Genomic DNA, 21,003 nt, shown 5'->3' with positions numbered 1-21,003 from the left:
CAAATTGGCAAAGAAATTTCGTTTTGGCACTAATGTGAAAACATGACTCTGTGTGCATAGAAGAATTATAGGCAGAAATTTATTGCGTCTTGCTCTGGTGATTTCACAGTTGCAGTAGATGGAAAAGAGGAGCGAATTTTTGGGGGAAGAAGCAGAGGCTTAGCACACACCCATGTGCTTGCCATGTATAGTCATGCACAGTAATTAATAGCGAGTGGGGTTTTCAGGTTTAAGTCTGTAATGCAAATACATTCAGCATCACTAAGGCTGGTTGCTCCTGCTGGAGTGTAGGCAGTCACAGAGAATAAACACGGTGGTGGTCTGAAAAAAAACCAGCTTGGACATGTGCATTTAAATAAATTTAAAAAAAGGTTTCAGAATGTGTCAGTCTGTAAAAGTGATTTCAAAGTGTAAAAAGAGATTTTCACTTGGCCCAAAAAAAAAAGAGCAGTAAGTGTGCTTTCAAATTGGCAAAGAAATTTCGTTTTGGGACTAATGTGAAAACATGACTCTGTGTGCATAGAAGAATTATAGGCAGAAATTTATTGCGTCTTGCTCTGGTGATTTCACAGTTGCAGTAGATGGAAAAGAGGAGCGAATTTTTGGGGGAAGAAGCAGAGGCTTAGCACACACCCATGTGCTTGCCATGTATAGTCATGCACAGTAATTAGAAGCGAGTGGGGTTTTCAGGTTTAAGTCTGTAATGCAAATACATTCAGCATCACTAAGGCTGGTTGCCCCTGCTGGAGTGTAGGCAGTCACAGAGAATACACACGGTGGTGGTCTGAAAAAAAAAACCAGCTTGGACATGTGCATTTAAATAAATTTAAAAAAAAGGTTTCAGAATGTGTCAGTCTGTAAAAGTGATTTCAAAGTGTAAAAAGAGATTTTCACTTGGCCCGAAAAAAAAAGAGCAGTAAGTGTGCTTTCAAATTGGCAAAGAAATTTCGTTTTGGCACTAATGTGAAAACATGACTCTGTGTGCATAGAAGAATTATAGGCAGAAATTTATTGCGTCTTGCTCTGGTGATTTCACAGTTGCAGTAGATGGAAAAGAGGAGCGAATTTTGGGGGGAAGAAGCAGAGGCTTAGCACACACCCATGTGCTTGCTATGTATAGTCATGCACAGTAATTAGAAGCGAGTGGGGTTTTCAGGTTTAAGTCTGTAATGCAAATACATTCAGCATCACTAAGGCTGGTTGCCCCTGCTGGAGTGTAGGCAGTCACAGAGAATACACACGGTGGTGGTCTGAAAAAAAAAAACAGCTTGGACATGTGCATTTAAATAAATTTAAAAAAAAGGTTTCAGAATGTGTCAGTCTGTAAAAGTGATTTCAAAGTGTAAAAAGAGATTTTCACTTGGCCCGAAAAAAAAAGAGCAGTAAGTGTGCTTTCAAATTGGCAAAGAAATTTCGTTTTGGCACTAATGTGAAAACATGACTCTGTGTGCATAGAAGAATTATAGGCAGAAATTTATTGCGTCTTGCTCTGGTGATTTCACAGTTGCAGTAGATGGAAAAGAGGAGCGAATTTTTGGGGGAAGAAGCAGAGGCTTAGCACACACCCATGTGCTTGCCATGTATAGTCATGCACAGTAATTATAAGCGAGTGGGGTTTTCAGGTTTAAGTCTGTAATGCAAATACATTCAGCATCACTAAGGCTGGTTGCCCCTGCTGGAGTGTAGGCAGTCACAGAGAATACACACGGTGGTGGTCTGAAAAAAAAAACAGCTTGGACATGTGCATTTAAATAAATTAAAAAAAAAGAGCAGTTTGTGTGCATTCAAAATGGCAAAGAAATTTCGTTTTGTGACTATTGTGAAAAGAAATGTAGTAATATATTTAAATACAATAAAGGATTTTTTTTTTAGTTTTTTTCAGGTATTGCTGAAGAACAGTGAACAAAATTTAAGATGCCTACAAAATCTCGAGTTCAAAAAACGCTAAAAAAAAAACTATATTTGAAGACAACTGGAGGACCAAAGTTAGTAGAAGATGCTGATGTTGGGAAAAAGAAAAAATCTTCTGGTAAGCAAAAAAAACAATTCCTAAACAAAATATTGAAAACAAACAAAAATGTACAAAATGTCTGTTCTCGGAAAAATGTAACAAAACCTACAGAACAGCAAAAAATTGAGGATTTAATTAATGCAAATATACCTTCTGCAATTGAAAAGTTTAACATAAACAGAAAAACAGCATTTAAAGAGATACGTAGAAAAATGTTTCTGAGAAGAGTTATGTCCAATTTGATAAAGGATATAAAGAAATATAAGCAAAAGGCTAAATATTTCAAGAGAAAAAAAGAAATTGAAGCCATTGCAGCAAAAGCATTAGAATTAAAAAGGAAACTATTCATATTAATTTTGAATAGGATGCGTACATTAGATAAAATGGTTAATGTACTGAAATCACAAAGCAAAAGGAAAAGAGTAGTGAACAGAACAAACTTTTGTAAAGTGTTTTTAGGAAAGTGGATGCATAGTTCAAGTAGTGAACCTTTTTTTAATGAAGAAAGCTATTTTCAAAGTAATAGTTTGCTGCATGCAGTTGACACCAGAGGTCATTCATACGAAGTAAAAAATGGTTGCATAATGGAGAAGGAGATAATGGTTCCAAGAGATGAGGTACAAGTGATGGCAGATGAGGCAATGGGGAGACGTCCTAAAGCCCCAGTGTACACTTGGAATTGTAGTAGTATTTGCACTGTGCGTCAGGAATCTATTGACAGATTTCGAGAGTTTCTAAGAGAATATAGTAAAAAAAGTGTAAAACAAAAGATTAAGGTGCTTCAAAGTCTGGATCCATGCAGAGTGAGAGATAATACTGGTTTGCAGGGTCATTCTCTTGCTTGTCTATCTAGAAAAGTGTGCAATAGTGTTTTCCATCATTTTAGGATGCTGGCTGTTCATCATACTGAAATGAGAAAGTTTGTGAGACGGTTGTATTTTGCCAAAAGTCCAGCAATACAGTTAAATGAATTGAATAGGGCTCTGTTCCGAGGAACGGTATCAGATGTAGAGAAGGTTGTTGATGAAATTCAGTTTTGTTACTTTGGTCCTGAACAAAACAGTGCAGAGAAGGACACAGTAAATGAGGCAGAAGTGGAAGAGAATGTAGAACCTTGTGTAAGTAAGACATTTAATGATCACATAACAAAATTTGCAATAGTCTCTAATGAAAGACCAAATGTTACTTGTATTTGTTGCCGCAGAACTCATTATAGAAAACAAACTAGGAATGTTGATCTCTACAGAAAGAGTGAAAATGAAGATAATTATAAGTGGATGGATTTTGCCACATATATATTTCTTGAAAATTGTTTTGAATTGGGTGAAGATCAGCGTATTTGTAAATACTGCTACAACAAGTTAGAGGAAAATAGAATGCCGACCAGAGCTGTACATAATAATTTAGAATTGGATGCTATTCCTGCTGAACTTTCTGAATTAAATACATATGAGTCTATACTCATTCAATGTGTTCATCCGTTCCAGACCATAGTACGTATGGAGCCCAAAACTGGTAAATTACCTCCTTCAGATTTACTGAGAGGTTTAAAAGGTAGAGTGGTGTATTTGCCCTTGGATTTGAAAAAAAATATGGAAACTATTGATGCAGATACTTTGGAAACTGAACCATTAATTATTCTGGTTAATGGTGTCCCTACAAAGAATAAGAAGATTTGGCAGGAGCTGGTAGATGTGCGGAAAGTACAAAGAGCAAATTTGTATTTGAAAAAAAATAACAAATGGTATGAATCAATTTATATAGAAGAAGAAGAAGAAGAAGAAGATTTACAAGGAGACACAGAAACACCAACTGGACAAATTGAAAAAGTGGACAAGTCAAAGGAAGAAGAAATTTATGAACATTTTAGCATACATCCTCTCCATTCGAAAGAAGTTATGGGAGACAATATTGATCTCTTTCAGATGAAGAAAGCAAAAGGAAATCCCGTGAGTGTATGGGAGGAGAGCTTGGAAGCTCGATGTTTTCCCCAGCTGTTTCCTAAAGGAAAAGGAGGACGATACGATGAACGTCCGGAACAGATTCCAGCTTCTGAGTATCGGACTACAAGACTATATGCTGAAGATCCCAGATTTCGACAAAGTATCCCTTATTTGTTCCATCTTTTATTTGAAAGCGACTTGTCTGCACTGTCTTATGCAGTAAATCACATTTTAAAAAGTGGAGTACATTTACAAAATGTGTCTGCTAAGGATTTTATGGAGAAAGTGCAGCACCGAGATGATCATTTGGAAACACAACTGATCAATCTGATGGCTTGTCAGCGTGGGACAAATGAATATTGGTACAGACGCCATGGTGAACTAAAATGCATGTTACGGAATTTAGGAACACCAACATGGTTCCTTACCCTAAGCTGTGCCGAGTACGCTTGGGATGATTTACTGGATTTTCTACGAGAGGCCAATTCAAACATTAAAAACATCGAATACAAGACAGCAGGAGAACTGTGCTCATTGGATCCGGTTAATGTTTGCAGATATTTCAATCATAGATTTGAGGCTATGATGTCCTTCATCTGCAATAAAAAAAATCCACCCCTTGGAGAAGTAGTGGATTTCTTTTGGAGAAAAGAGTACCAGGCAAGAGGTGCTCCTCATATTCATATGCTGCTGTGGATCAAGGATGCCCCAAAGTTTGGAACAGATACTGATGAAGCAGTGTTATCTTACATTGAAGAATATGCAACATGTGCTATACCTAAAAGCACAGAAGAGAACAAGTTAAAGGAGCAAGTTCTACGTTTCCAAAGTCATCGGTGTGGAAAATACTGTCGACGGAAATACAAGAGCAAAGAAAAATACTACACTAAATGTCGATTTGGATTTCCTAGACCTGTTCTTACAAATGGAAGAGTCAACAGTTTTATGTCAGCTGTGAGACATACTATCACAAGAAAATCACCTAAGAATACCTACAACCTTAAAAGAAAAGAAGAATCAAAAAATATAAATGACTACAACCCAGTCATTTTATCCATGTGGAACGCTAACATGGATATACAGTATGTTGCTGACAATTCCATTGCTGTTGCTCGATATGTAACGTCTTACATTACGAAATCAGAAAAAACAGAATTGAAGGAAATGTGGGAAGAGATTTCTCACGAGAAGACTGTCAGTAAGAAGCTGTACAATTTCAGTTTGAAGATGTTATCGCATCGAGAAATTGGATCCTACGAATGTTCAGATAGGTTATCTTCTGCAAGTCTCTACTCGAAGTCAAGAAGAATAATTTGGGCAAGTTTAGGCCTTGCAGCAATGAGAAATCGGGTACTGAAATCTGTTGGAGAAATTGAATATTTGGCTGAGAATGACCCAGAAAGTACAGACATATTGAAAACAAACATGTTGGACACATATTATCCCAAGAGAAGTCATCATCTGGAGAACATGTGTCTCTATGAAGTGCTGCAGAACTACATTTATTCACGGAAAGCTGCAGAAGACATCAACAGTGGAAAATATAAAGTTGTTGGTGAAGAAGGATGTTTGGTGAAGCAAACCAAAGGAAGTTTGATAAATCACCGGAAGCTGAGTTGTGACACTACCGACAAGAAAGAATTTTACTACTTGGCTCTTTTACAGTTGTTTAAACCATGGCGTACAGAGGATGAACTACTGGGAGAATTCCAGAGCTATGAAGATTCTTTTAATGCTTGCAAAGACAGCATACAATGCAGTACATTCTCAACTTATCTGCAAATGTTAAATGAAGAAATTGAACAGGAAACTACAATTGCAGCAGAAATAGCTAGAGACAGTTCTCAGGACAGCCAAAGTTCAGGAACATACAGTCAAGATCCCCTAGGACAACCAATCGTTGAAAATGAAGCATCAATAGCCATGAATGAAGTGGAAACGGCTATGAATCAAGCTCAAGAAGAATTTATAGACTTAGAAAATTTGGAAAGACAACTGAATCAAGAGCAGCAACAAATTTATGAAGAGATCAAAAACAAAATTGATCACGGATTTCTACATGAAAAAAAAGAGTGCTCATGCACATCATTTCATCCAATCAGGATGTATGTAAGCGGACAAGCTGGCACTGGAAAAAGTTTCCTAATTAAAGTCATCAGAAGCTACCTAAAGCAAAAAACGGATTCTACTTTGTCTTGTGTGGTTACTGCTCCAACTGGGTTAGCAGCATATAACATAAAAGGAATCACCTTACATCGTTTGCTAATGTTACCAGTGGAGCATGAGAACAAAATACAATTCAACAAGCTAACTGGAGAAGCATCCTTGGAAGTGTCAAGAGTATTGAAGAAGATGCAAGTTCTCATTATTGATGAGGTGAGCATGGTATCAAACTTAATGCTTGCCTTTGTGCATTTAAGAATGCAGCAAATTTTGAAGACAGACTATGACGTGTTATTTGGTGGAAAACACGTCATAGTTTTTGGGGATCTTTTGCAACTTACTCCAGTTAAAGGACAACCAGTGTTTAATACTGTGACACATGAAGACACGAAGAAGTCATTGGGAAGCATTGGAAATACAAATATTTGGTCCTTCTTTGAGTACAAGGAACTTACAACTAATATGAGGCAAGCAAACGATGAAGAATATGGAAGTATTCTGAAAGATATCAGAATTGGACTACTCACAGAAGTTGGCAAAAAAGCATTACAGAGTCGGCTGTTACATAACTTATTTCCAAAGGAAGAAATAGTTGCAGAGAAAATATACAAGAATATTGCAGAAAACAAAAGTGTCATCTGCTTAATGCCAACTCTACGTGAATGCTCAATCTTTAATGAGGAGCTTTTGAAATTGGAAAATGAAGACATCAAGAAATTGGAAGCAGTGGACAAAATTGAGGATGGAAGAATTACTGTCACAGTAACAGGCAAACTGAAAAATAAATTGGACTCACTAGAGAAGAATATCTCCAAAACAGCAGGATTAGAAAAAAATCTATATGTTTGCATGAACTGTAGAGTGTTTTTAAGGAGAAATTTGGATGTTGAAAAAGGCTTAGTGAATGGAGCGATGGGAAGAGTTGTGGGTTTTATTAATTATCAGAAAAAAGATGGAATTGAATGTTTAAAAATAAAATTTGATCAGATAGAGGAAGTTAAAGACATTTGTCGTTGTTCAGTTCGTTTCATGCTTGTGAAAGACTTATATGTACGTAGGAAGCAGTTTCCGTTTTCACTAGCATATGCTGTAACTATCCACAAGTCTCAAGGATTGACTGTAGATTGTGCATTTGTGAACATTGGTTCAACTGTGTTCAAAGAAGGTATGGCATATGTAGCTTTGTCACGAGTCAAAACATTATCAGGTTTATTCATGATTGACTTTGATGATTCAAAAGTTAGTGCTGATACAAACTGTGTAAAGGAGTATAATAGATTAAGAAGAAGCTATGCTCCTCATTTAGGTCAGTATCCTGTGTTGGAGAAACGTGTAGTTTCTCGTAAAAGGAGAAATGAGAATATCTGTAATGAAGATGTAGAGAAGAGGAAAAAAAAGAGGAGTGATGTAATTGCAAGCAAAAAGAATAAGGAAAATGAAGAACAGGTTGTAGGATGTCATTTTGAAAATAGCTCTGGTGTCAACTGCTACGCTAATGTAGTGCTGAATGTTGCATTTTATCTGGAAAGTTTGCAAGAGCAGATAATAGTAAATCAGGGAAAAAGATTCTGTTCAGAGCTCAGTCTCCTTTTTCAAAAGCTGAGTAAAGACAAAACTCAAATAGAAAGTGCTACTGACATTAGAAAACTTTTAGATGTATGTTCAGGACGAACACAGTTTTCTCAAAATGAACAGCAAGATGCACACGAATTTTTGATGTATTTTCTTCAGGTAGTGGAAGAAGAAGGAGTTCCCATTGACATTTTTTTTGGTCTCTCTTATAAATGGGAACATAGTTGTGAAAATTGTTATAATATATGTGGCTCTATTGTTGATAATGAAAGGTTTATTTATTTGACATTGCCAGAGAGTAAAACAGTCACTTTTGCAAAATTAGTTAAAGATGCTAATCATAGCATGAAATGTGGTGAGTGTAATTCTGACATGTTTTCAACATTAATTTTAAGGGAATACGGACAGTATGTAATTTTAATGATGCAACGATGTAGAGCTGATGGTTCAAAATTGGATACTTTAATAAAGAAGTTTACAGGACAGCAATTATCAATTTCAGGAAAAACTTTTGTAACTGTTGCAATAATTTTCCATGAAGGACCTACTGTTACTTCTGGACATTACACAGTTTATCTTAAATGTGAAAAAGGCTGGACACTGTGTAATGATTCCCAATTGATTTTCAAACAACGTTTGCCTTTTGATTTAGCAAATTCCTATCTAATCTTCCTGAAACCTAAATTTTAGAGAGACTTGGCAAGATCTGGAGAAAATAATTTTACCATTTTACTGGATTACCATTGCAATTTTGTAGAAAAAATATTTTTTAAAATTATCATTTGGCCTAAAGGAAAGATAACCAATTGTAATGTGGACTTTTTCAATTTTTAATGCAATTTTGAAAAACCAATAATTTAGAGATAATCGGTAACTTCTGCACATTTTAAATTTTGGAATGCTATTGTACTGGCATTGGAAATTTTTACAAAAATGATTTAAAAAATTACTATTTGGCCATGTGGAAAAGTAAGCAATTCTATTGTGGACTAAATATATTATTCAAAAAATTTTCGTGAACCAAAATGTTACAGAGAATCGGTGAGATCTGGACAGATTAAACTTTAGAATTTTAATGGTTTTCCCTTGGAAATTTATTCCAGGGAAAAAAAAAAATACTATTTGGCCTAAAGGAAATAAAATCAGATGTATTTTGGAGTTATTTGAGATATAATATTGTGATTATACTCCTGAAACAAAAATATCAGACGGTATTTTAAAGAAAAAAGTATTGTTTTTAGATGATATTTTTTTAGAATAATATGCATTTCTGTAATGATAAGTTTAAGTGAGAAGAGATTCTGGGCTTTTTTAATACAATCTTTGAGATTGTTATTTTTTTTTGCCCGCTGTAAAATGATGAATGCAATTGCTTTCACAATTTATAGTGAAATGCAATATATTCTGAAAACAGCAAAAATAAGGCAAAAATATTTTTTGGTAAAAAATGTAAATATGTGTACTGTATTATAAAATGGTTTAAAAATATTAATACTTTTTTCTTTTTTTTCAGATCGATATAGAAAATTTTCGTAAACTACAACCATTTTAAAAACTATTTTTTAAAAAAACAAATGAATAAATATTTTTTTGAGTGAGTATGGTAAGTCAATTGTAATAATTGTAGTCTCTCAAGGACCTTGTAATGTGATAAATGATTTTTAGTGTTTTTTTTAAAAAATAAAAAAAAAGGTACGCTTACCGTACGCGTACGGTAAAAAAAAAAAAAAAAGTTTTTAAAAAAAAATGTAAAAAAAAGATGAAAGATAAGGTTGGCTCTTAAAAGAACCGTTGTGTTCATGCAGGGACAGAGGAAAGGAACCATGGGAAAATCATTCAAAGCTACAAATGTGCTGATCTATTTTGTTATTCACTAGGGAAACACTGGTCTCCCTATAACAAATTAGAGCTTTACAAAATGTGCAATGAATATCAACCTTCCGAAATCGAGGGTTCATTTCCAGAGGGCCAGCAAAAGGAGATTCTCCCCCCACAGATGAAGGGCTCACCTGAGCTGCAGAAGAAGGAGTAAGCTCTGCAGGTGATGGTCCAGGCTGAGCTGCTGTGGATGTACTGGCTCGTCTTTCTGAAGAGTTACCTCCAAAAAGATGAGCATGTGTCCTTTTGTGTACATCCTTGAGGTGCCTCATCATGGTGTGATTCCCAAAGGAATACTTCCTGTCAGGATTACCTCTAGAAAGTACACGCTGACACAGCTTGCAAGTAACTAAGGGTGCATTCACCTTTTGCTGGCCTTCAGGAAAAGTAAAATAATCCCATACATAAGAGGGCTTTACTTTCCTCGCTCTCTGCCTCAAGACAGTGCTGCTGGTGCTAGCCTCACTCTCAGAAGAGCTCTGCTGTTCTGCCATCGTATCCCAAAGACAAACCAGCTCCTTCTCCCAAGGGATCACAAGCAGAAATGAGGGGAATGGGTGTGGTGTAGGAGAGTTCTAGAACTGAAAGTAGTTTCAACCAATCAAAAGTTGTGTTTCATGATCACATGACCTACCGTACGCTTACGGTACGCTTACGGTACGCTTACGGCAAAAAGTACGCATGCGCGTAAAAAAGACACGCGCTTCCGCGCATGCGCATAACAGTCACTCCCCGGCACTTCCGCGTAACGTGCGCGTGTGGCGTAAGCGCGCACGCGTCCCACGCGCAGTACGCGCGGCTACGCAAAGTACGTAACTATACGCAAGCAGCGTAGATAGATTACGGACGTTGCGTAAACCGTACGCTTACCGTGAGCTTACGGTACGCGTACTATAAAAAAAAAAAAAAAAAACTGGAAATAAATTTTACATGTTTATTTTAAAAAATATATATAAAAAAAATATTTAAGGATTTAATTAATTTAACCATAGTCTTTATAAAAGGTTAGAACATTAAATTAAAAATATGTTTAAAAAAATAGAAAAAAAAAAAAAATAGCATTTAAAAAACCTTGCAAATTCACTGAAAAAAACATGGGTTTCACACACGTTATAGTTAGGAATTAGCATTTAAAAAACCTTGCAAATTCACTGAAAAAACCATGGGTTTCACACACGTTATAGTTAGGAATTAGCATTTAAAAAACCTTAGAAATTCACTGAAAAAACCATAGGTTTCACACACGTTATAGTTAGGAATTAGCATTTAAAAAACCTTAGAAATTCAGTGAAAAAACCATAGGTTTCACACATGTTATAGTTAGCTGGACATTTTACTCGTAAAAAACCAATGAAATTGCCCCGTTATAGTTAGTTCAGCTAACTATAACTCGCGCGCCCGCAATGCACTGCTGATGACGTCACATATTACATCACTCATGACATGGTCAGTGACATCACTCATGACATCACTGATGACATCTCAAATGACATCACTGATGACATCACTGATGACATCATCCTTGTGATAGAGTGACAGACCGCCTCTCACGCTAATATAACCTTTGATACACACATTCAAAAATAGAGACTAAAATTTTCAAAACAATGGACATACCAATACCAGTTACAACAACCTCTTCAGTAATACTAAGATCCACATACACATCCACTCATTCACCAACAGTCCTATACAGTCACTCATACATGTACTCACTCATCATATGTACTCATACACCTATACATCCTGTAACACAATGCCACTCATCCATAGAGTTACTCACACACATAGTCACTCATGCTAATAAAGAATCAAACATACATTCACCTGCATATACAGTTATACACACACCACCACACTTACTTCTACGGAAACTTACACATACTTAGTCTTTTAAACAATCACTTATAGAAAAATATACTTATTCATACAGGAACTCTTTCAATCTCTCCCTCTCACATATACTCACATATATACACCAATAATCACATATACTAGTTTAAAACATATGTAGTTACTCCTGAAGACACTATTGAGACAGTCATTCACTCACTAACACACCCATACACACACTCATCCACCCATACAGTCTTGCACACATGCTGTGTTCAACACATACAAACAGTGAGTCACTCATTCATGCACCTATGCACTACGTAATACCCCCCACCGAACCATGCAGACACTCAGACTGATACTCAAAAAAACAACTAATAACCTATATAGACACCCATGTAGCTACTCACCAACCCATGCAGCCACTTATACACAAAGTGAGAGACTGTCACAGATATTTATATGTTTAAACATTACTCACTAAACCATGTATTCACTATGATACACTTAAACAGTCAGTTACACAATCAATTTTTCAAAAAAAAAACAACCATTTACACACTTATATACCCATTTATTCTTCCATCGACCTTGAGATATACATATATAAAACATATTTAATTTTTCAGAAAAACACACATTCACTGGATGATGTCATCAGTGATGTCATCAGTGATGTCATTTGAGATGTCATCAGTGATGTCATGAGTGATGTCACTGACCATGTCATGAGTGATGTAATATGTGACGTCATCAGCAGTGCATTGCGGGCGCGCGAGTTATAGTTAGCTGAACTAACTATAACGGGGCAATTTCATTGGTTTTTTACGAGTAAAATGTCCAGCTAACTATAACATGTGTGAAACCTATGGTTTTTTCACTGAATATATATATATATATATATATCTATATCTATCTATATATATATATATATATATATATATATATATATATAAATATATATATATATACATATCATCATTAATATTTGTTTCATTGCTTTGTTATAGTGTTAAATGTGTAAAGTCATTTATTAATGATTAATTAATTAATTAATAATTGGTTATTAATTAATTTTAATTAATTAATTGGTGAATAATTATGGAAATTGTGTAATTAATTTTAGGCATGTGTTGTGGTGTTCATAGGTATAAAGGGTGTAAAGAAATGTATTTTCAAATGATGAATTAATAATTGGTTGTTAATTAATTTTAATAAATTAATTTGTAATTGTGTAATTAATTTTAGGTGTGTGATGTGGTTTTTATATGAGTAATGGGTGGGAAGTAATTTATGTTTAATTAATTATATATAGTTGGTAATTAATGTTAATTATTTGATATTTATTTTTGGTAATTGTTTGTTTTTGTGCGTGTTTTTTTAACTTTTAAAGTGGTAAAGGGTGGGTGTTAAATGAATTTAAACTATTTAATTATAAGTTGGTAATAGTAATACTTTTTCATTAAAAAATAATATATAATTCTGTTTTATTATTTTATAGTTTAATTTTGGTGGGTGTTGTGGATATTATAATGTTAAAGCACATGTACTCAATGATTTTGTTTTATTAATCACATTTTTTAAATTGATTAATAATTATGTTAATTATGGAAATACATTTACATACAATGTGTGAAGTGTTTTGTTATTGGTGTGGTGTTATAGGGTAGGAAATAAAATGAATACATTTATGTTATAAATAATTAGTTTGCTTGTTAATATTTGCTACTTTTAAATAATGATTGTTTATAAATGTGTGTATTAATTTGTTTTATATATTATTTGTAGGTTCTTTATTATATGTAATTAAAATTATAATATGTGTTCCTTTTATATGTTTCATATATTTAATTTTATATTTTTAAAATATTGTTTAATTCTATGATTTTTTAAATTTTGTAATATTTATTGGGTTTTTTCAATTGTTTAAGTGTTATTAGTAATTTTTGTTTCTCTGCTATCCAGCACTTTCCCTACTGTTGCAATCATTTGAGTGGAAATAGTAATTTTTACCCCTCCGCTATCCAACACTTTCCCTACTGTTGCACTCAATGGAGTGGGAATAGTAATTGTTGCCCCTCCGCTATCCAACCTTTTCCCTACTATTGCACTCAATGGAGTGGGAATAGTAATGTTTGTCCCTCTGCTAGCCTACATTTTCCCTACTGTTGCACTCACTGGAGTGGGAATGGTAATTTTTACCCCTCCGCTATCCAACACTTTCCCTACTGTTGCACTGTTTAGAGTGGGGATAGTAATTTTTACCCCTCCGCTATCCAGCACTTTCCCTACTGTTGCACTCTTTGGAGTGGGAATAGTAATTTTTACCCCTCCACTATCCAGCACTTTCCCTACTGTTGCACTCTTTGGAGTGGGGATAGTAATTTTTACCCCTGCGCTATCCAGCACTTTCCCTACTGTTGCACTCTTTGGAGTGGGAATAGTAATTTTTCTCCCAGTTATCCAACACTTTGCCTACTGTTGCTATCAATGGAATTGGAATAGTAATGTTTACCCCGACGCTATCCAACACTTTCTCTACTGTTGCACTCACTGGAGTTGGAATGGTAAATTTAATTATTCCGCTATGCAACACTTTCCCTACTGTTGCTTTTATTGTATTGGGAAATGTAAGTTTAATTGTTTTTATAGTTTAATGTTTTAATTTATTTTAGAATGATTTTTTTTCATTTTAAAATATTGATATATAGATATATATTATTTTTATATAATTTTTTTTTTTTTTCTATGGGCTTACAAAGACTGCTGTCCCGCTTTTCCCAGTTTTGTGACACCAGGGGGCTACAAATAAATACATCAAAAACCAAGCTGATGGCGCTATCTCCCTCAAAAAACTTCAGGAATAACATCAAGCTTAATGGCACCACACTTGAGCTAGTGGACGCTTTTGATTATTTGTGAGGGCCAATAACAAGCTTAAATGGGCTCCCCATCTCTCAAAAATGCTCCTTGCCCATAAAAGAGCCGCAGGGGCAATATCGAGACATCAGAGGCTCTCATATAGCAGGCCAATAGCGGCGGCTGTTAAAGTCTACGAGGGGAAGGCATTGTCAGCAGCCCTCTACGGGGCGGAATTGTGGGGTTTTGAAAATCTGTCAGAGTTACTTAAATCTGAGAATAAGTTCTTTAGAGACTTAGGTGCCGATCACGATCCTGTAAAAACCGGGTACGAACCGTCGGACGGAGCATATTCTCCGTCCGACGCGTACCCGGTCGTCAAAATCTACCAACATGGAATTACAATTCGCACGGGAACACCATTTCCGTACGAATCGTAAAAAACCCCGACCGAACAAAATAAACATACAAATGCGATCCGGGAAAGCGCCGACCTGACGTCGGGACGCTCGCAGCCTGCCATTCACGAACCAGGAATTACGATTCGCACCGATGTCATCCCGCACGGTGAATATTTTCTGGCTGCCAAAAACTGCCGGGAAATCAGGACGACGCGAACAAGGACCACCAGTACGCGACGGACACACAGGACGACGCGAACAAGGAGGACCAGTACGCGACAGGACGACGCGTACAAGGAGGACCAGTACGCGACATGACGACGCGAACAAGGAGGACCAGTACGCGACGGACAGACATGGACCCGAACCTACGAGTCATCCCGGCCCTCATAGCAATCGACCTCCTCTACAGGTTCGGACGGAGATGCCGCAGAAGGTCAGAACAACTAAGGGAGGGGGGAAATTGGGGTGGGGTGGGGGTGGCAGGACCAGGGCAGGCCACAAACCCCCCACCAAAGTCACACAGCACACATGCCCTGGACATACCTGACTCCCATGCCCTGGTAACTACGAGGGGGTGGGGGCGTGTCCAGATAAGCCAGCGACCGCCACAACGGAAGTCCGTCACGACGCGAACAGGCAACACAACCAGACAGGTACGTCCTGTACCCATGCCTGAAGAGCGTGGGTACGAGTCGAACCACGCCCACACCCACGTCACCCCAACAATGGCGGGACGGCTCGTACCCACGTGGCAAAGGCCTGGGTATGGCCCGCACAAGCATCACACAGCGTGGGGACGGATATGTACGGACCCTACCCCCACCCCGTATGCATGGAGCGTACCCCCACCCCAACAGTGTAAGTACGACCCGTACCCACCCGCGTATGTATGGAGCGTACCCCCACCCCAACAGTGTAAGTACGACTCGTACCCCCCACCCGCGTACGTATGGAGCGTAGCCCCACCCCAACAGTGTAAGTACGACCCGTACCCCCCACCCGCATACGTATGGAGCGTACCCCCACCCCAACAGTGTAAGTACGACCCGTACCCACCCACGTACGTATGGAGCGTACCCCCACCCCAACAGTGTAAGTACGACCCGTACCCACCCGTGTACGTATGGAGCGTACCCCCACCCCAACAGTGTAAGTACGACTCGTACCCCCCACCCGCGTACGTATGGAGCGCACCCCCACCCCAACAGTGTAAGTACGACCCGTACCCACCCGCGTACGTATGGAGCGTAGCCCCACCCCAACAGTGTAAGTAAGACACGTACCCTCACCTCGAATGCATGGAGCGTACCCCCACCCCAACAGTGTAAGTACGACTCGTACCCCCCACCCGCGTACGTATGGAGCGTACCCCCACCCCAACAGTGTAAGTACGACCCGTACCCCCCACCCGCGTACGTATGGAGCGTACCCCCACCCCAACAGTGTAAGTACGACCCGTACCCACCCGCGTACGTATGGAGCGTACCCCCACCCCAACAGTGTAAGTACGACCCGTACCCACCCGCGTACGTATGGAGCGTACCCCCACCCCAACAGTGTAAGTACGACCCGTACCCACCCGCGTACGTATGGAGCGTACCCCCACCCCAACAGTGTAAGTAAGACACGTACCCTCACCTCGAATGCATGGAGCGTATCCACATCCGTGTATGTCATGAGCGTACATATTGTGAAATCGGAGAGGTGGGTGCAGAGTCCTCCCAGCAGTGCCCTGAGACAGGAGGGGTGGGTGCCTATCACTCCCAGCAGTGCCCTGAGACAGGAGGGGTGGGTGCCTATCACTCCCAGCAGTGCCCAGCGACAGGAGGGGTGGGTGCCTATCACTCCCAGCAGTGCCCTGAGACAGGAGGGGTGGGTGCCTATCACTCCCAGCAGTGCCCTGAGACAGGAGGGGTGGGTGCAGAGTCCTCCCAGCAGTGCCCAGACACAGGAGGGGTGGGTGCAGAGTCCTCCCAGCAGTGCCCAGTCATAAGAGGGGTGTGTGCAGAGTCCTCCCAGCAGTGCCCAGACACAGGAGGGGTGTGTGCAGAGTCCTCCCAGCAGTGCCCAGACACAGGAGGGGTGGGTGCAGAGTCCTCCCAGCAGTGCCCAGCGACAGGAGGGGTGGGTGCCTATCACTCCCAGCAGTGCCCTGAGACAGGAGGGGTGGGTGCCTATCACTCCCAGCAGTGCCCTGAGACAGGAGGGGTGGGTGCAGAGTCCTCCCAGCAGTGCCCAGACACGGGGGGGATGGGTGCCTATCACCCCCAGCAGTGCCCTGAGACAGGAGGGGTGGGTGCAGAGTCCTCCCAGCAGTGCCCAGACACAGGAGGGGTGGTTGCAGAGTCCTCCCAGCAGTGCCCAGACACAGGAGGGGTGGGTGCCTATCACTCCCAGCAGTGCCCATGGAACGCAAAGGGTGGAGTAGTCACACTTACCATGCCCACAAATGTCAGTCAGGTGCACAAAGACCCTGCAGTACATGTACCACATGTGTTCGAGGCTGGGAGTATACGCATGCATAGCGCAGAAAAGAAGACATGTACACATGAAGTCATGTCAATAGGCCACATACACAAGTACAATGACTACCAAGGATGCCACGAATGATGCAGGTGGAGACATCGCTCAGCATGCATGTGCAAAGGTGAAGGACTACGTCACACACCCAGCTAATGGACACACAGCTCTGTCCCAAAGTCAGGGGACACACTGCAGGGAAGAAGTCTGGGTACACAGAGGAAGGAATACACCTTGGGACAATGGCAACATGCAACAACTGCTTACATGAATGGACAAAGGTAGCTAACACCGTGTGATGGCATACAGATCCCAGGGTCCCCCCTATGAGCAGCACACTACTACATTTCCCACACACCCAACACATGACCAACACCCACAACCATGTAGCAGCCCCACCAACAGCAATGCCAGCAATGCAGGAGTGTTCCAAGGCCAAAAATAAATAGCTTTATTCAGCATGAGAAAAAAAGTAGTATGACGTAAGTCCAATTTTAACAAAGGCCATAGGGCAGTCCAGGAGTCCCAGCTGGATGGGGGACACAGTGGGATGCGTGTCCCCTAGCTTGCCTGCACAGTTACAATCCATCGTCTTCCACAGGGGTGAGGGCATCATGTGGGGGGGAAGAAACAGGCACCGCAGGGACAGGAGGGTGAAGGGTAGGCGTCGTGGGTGCAGGGATGGAGGACTCCACCACAGGGGGTGGGGCAGGGCCAAAGACGGAGGCCAGGATCTCGCTGCACACCTTAGCAAGGTCCTCCAGGGACTCCCCTGCACCCGAAGGAACCACAGGCCCCAAGGAGGGGGGGGGGTCAGAGGGATGGGTCGCAGCGCCACTGGGGGAGGGTGTGGACAGGGGGGGGGACTCAACCACCCTGACCGAGGACTTCCTTGACCGCTTGCGTGGTGGCGTCACTGTGGGGCTCAGGGACAGAGCGGCCATGAAGGAGTCTTTGGGGGAGATGTGGCCAGGAGAGCTGAGGGGAGGGGATTTGGAGGGAGTGGATTGGGTGGAATGCGGACTCCCACTCTGGCTGCATGTCACACGTTTGCCCCCCGACCCAGTGGGTGTGCCTACTGCACCCTGTGTGTGCGTGTCAGGAGGTGTGCGGCGGACCTTCCCTGCTGGTGTGGTGCCTGTGTCTGTTGTGGTGGGTGCATGCTTACGTCTGGGTGTATGTGGGACAGGCATGGGAGTGGGAAGTGTGGAAGGAGCAGGGGTAGGGGGTGGGACGTAGCGCTGCAGGAGACCCACTGCTGCAGTCAGTGTGGAGTCTATGGACCTCAGCAAGTTGCGTTGGTCAGCCTGCGATGAATGAATGCCCTCCAAGTATGCCTCCATGTTGTTGTGGACCTGGCTGTGGGCATGGAGGACATTAAGGATCGCAGTCTGACCAATCTGCAACTGCCGCTGGATGTCCACAGACTCAGCATTGGCGGCAGCAGCGGAGACAGGGGCAGGGGGTGCGGTGCCTAGCAGGAAGGAGACATGTGGTGACCGGGCACGTATGGAAGGGACACGAGCAAGTGGGAGGCGGCTGATGCCAATGGAGGGGGCGGTGCCAGATGTAGGGCTGCTGTCAGATGGTGGTGCAGCCACCGCCCACTCGGAGTGATCACCATCGGACCCGTCAGCTTCATAGTCTGTTGTGCCAGTCGACAGGTCCCCGGGGTCACTCTCCACCGCCTCTGTCCCACTCGAAATGCCAGCACTGATGTCACCGCTGGCACTGGTGCTCGGTCCCTCCGCGCCATCTGTGTCCATGTCTCCCTCCGATTCCCCCGACGATGCTGTGGACAGGGTGAAGAGACAGGAAGTTATCATACACCTGTATACATAAGTCACATGAGTCAAATCTACGTAGGTAACAGTGCATAGCCTGAAACAAAGGAAGAGTTATATCTACATCACAAGGTACATATGTAGGGCATGCAAGACACAGTTTTTTGACCCACCATGCCATTGAAAATCCATGGAGAGCATCACACAATAGCAAATGAGATGATATGGAATTTGGACTGAGGAGCATGGCCCTGGGGACAATCCAGCACTGCATCTGCACCACACAGCGTGGCAGGAAATTGGGATGAGCAGGGACAAAATCCAGGAACTAGAGGCACATGCAGCATAGGTAATACTGAGAACATGGCCACCCTGACTGGCACACTGCACCTTGAGTGTATGTCCAGGCAAACATCACACACTGGCCAGTCCTAGCAAGGAGTTATCAGGTCTTGACATGTCGGACATGCCCGCACCACCCACCCCCTATATGAGACAAATCAATGGAGACACAGGAAGCACGTACATCTCTTAGTCTGGGTGAAATACACATGGGATGCTAAACTTCTATATTGCACACAAACTACCCAAGGTGCGGCAGTGCAAATTATCATGTACAAATGGGCAGCATCAGATGATTGCAACAAGACACAAAGGCAATGGCCACCGTGAGTATGTAATAGGAAAATCAGGTCAGGCTGTACAGTGGACACTTGTAATACATCTCACGTCAATATACATGTTTGCAGGGGACAATGGCACAGAGCACAACCTATGCTGTAGACACAGCGATTGTCTACATTCTCGGCTTACACACATGAGACCTAGGAAAAGATGCCCCTGGGGACAGTAGTGGCCACACAACTCCATGCTCCTGAATGGGAATGACTGCGAAACACGCTAACATCCCTGCACTAGGCCTAACGCACAATCATGCACATCATGTCACAGGCCACCACATGGGACATGCCTGCTGGAAGGCCAGCCACTCGAGAGATTAACTCCCATGTCTGGACACAGCATTAGTGCCAACTGACATGGAACCCACAAGTCCAGAACTGGACAGGGCACAGGCAAGGTCACACAACCTGTTACACACCACCCCCACACATGATGCTGCAGGCATTGTACACTTGTAGAAGGTGTCAGGCAACATAACCTTGTGATGGAGTGACTACACACAGACCAGGGACCACATTGCAAGGAGGGGAAGGGAGGCAGGAGAACACTGCAATACTGAGGGGAACATGATCTGCACAGCACCATAAACCCTGGAAGTGTATCCATGGAACAGTGCACATACAAATGCTGGTGAAACACAACAAACACACACATGTACCTACCCCTTTCCGGCTGCTGCATCTCCCGTAGACGCCTGTCCAAGTCAGGAAAGACCACCGCCAGCACACGTTTCTGGATGTGGGAGAGACGGCGGCGCCTGCGGTTCTTGTGGCTCTCAGGTGAGTCCCCCAGCAGGAGCCGTGCGATCCTCCGCGTCCAGCACCGGATATCCTGCCAGCGTTTCCTCACCTGGGACAGGCGCCGCTTCCGACCATCCGCACTCCTCACGGCGCTGACGGCGTCCAGCCATATCTGCTCCTTGGCAGAGGCGTCTACCTGTGAGGATGGACAAGTGACACTACATCAATACATCTGGCACATGTCACAGGGACACAGATTAGAACACATTCACTGTTTACAACAAGGCCTAGTATGCATCCAACGCATTGCACCTTTGTCATAGGGACATGATCCTCTGGGGGAAGGCCAAAAGCAGTACGTGCCATTGAAAGGACACAGGTGGAATGAGGGCAACTACACAATCAATGATCCAGGCTCACACTGTGCATCACACCCACCCCTCCTGTCTCAGGGCACTGCTGGGAGTGATAGGCCCCCACCCCTCCTGTCTCAGGGCACTGCTGGGAGTGATAGGCCCCCACCCCTCCTGTCTCAGGGCACTGCTGGGAGTGATAGGCCCCCACCCCTCCTGTCTCAGGGCACTGCTGGGAGACATCAGGCATACCCACCCC

Source organism: Triturus cristatus, chromosome 12, assembly GCF_964204655.1.
Source record: "Triturus cristatus chromosome 12, aTriCri1.1, whole genome shotgun sequence".
NCBI lineage: Eukaryota > Metazoa > Chordata > Amphibia > Caudata > Salamandridae > Triturus > Triturus cristatus.
The sequence above is the reverse complement of the archived record's forward strand: the minus strand, read 5'-3'. Positions refer to the sequence as shown.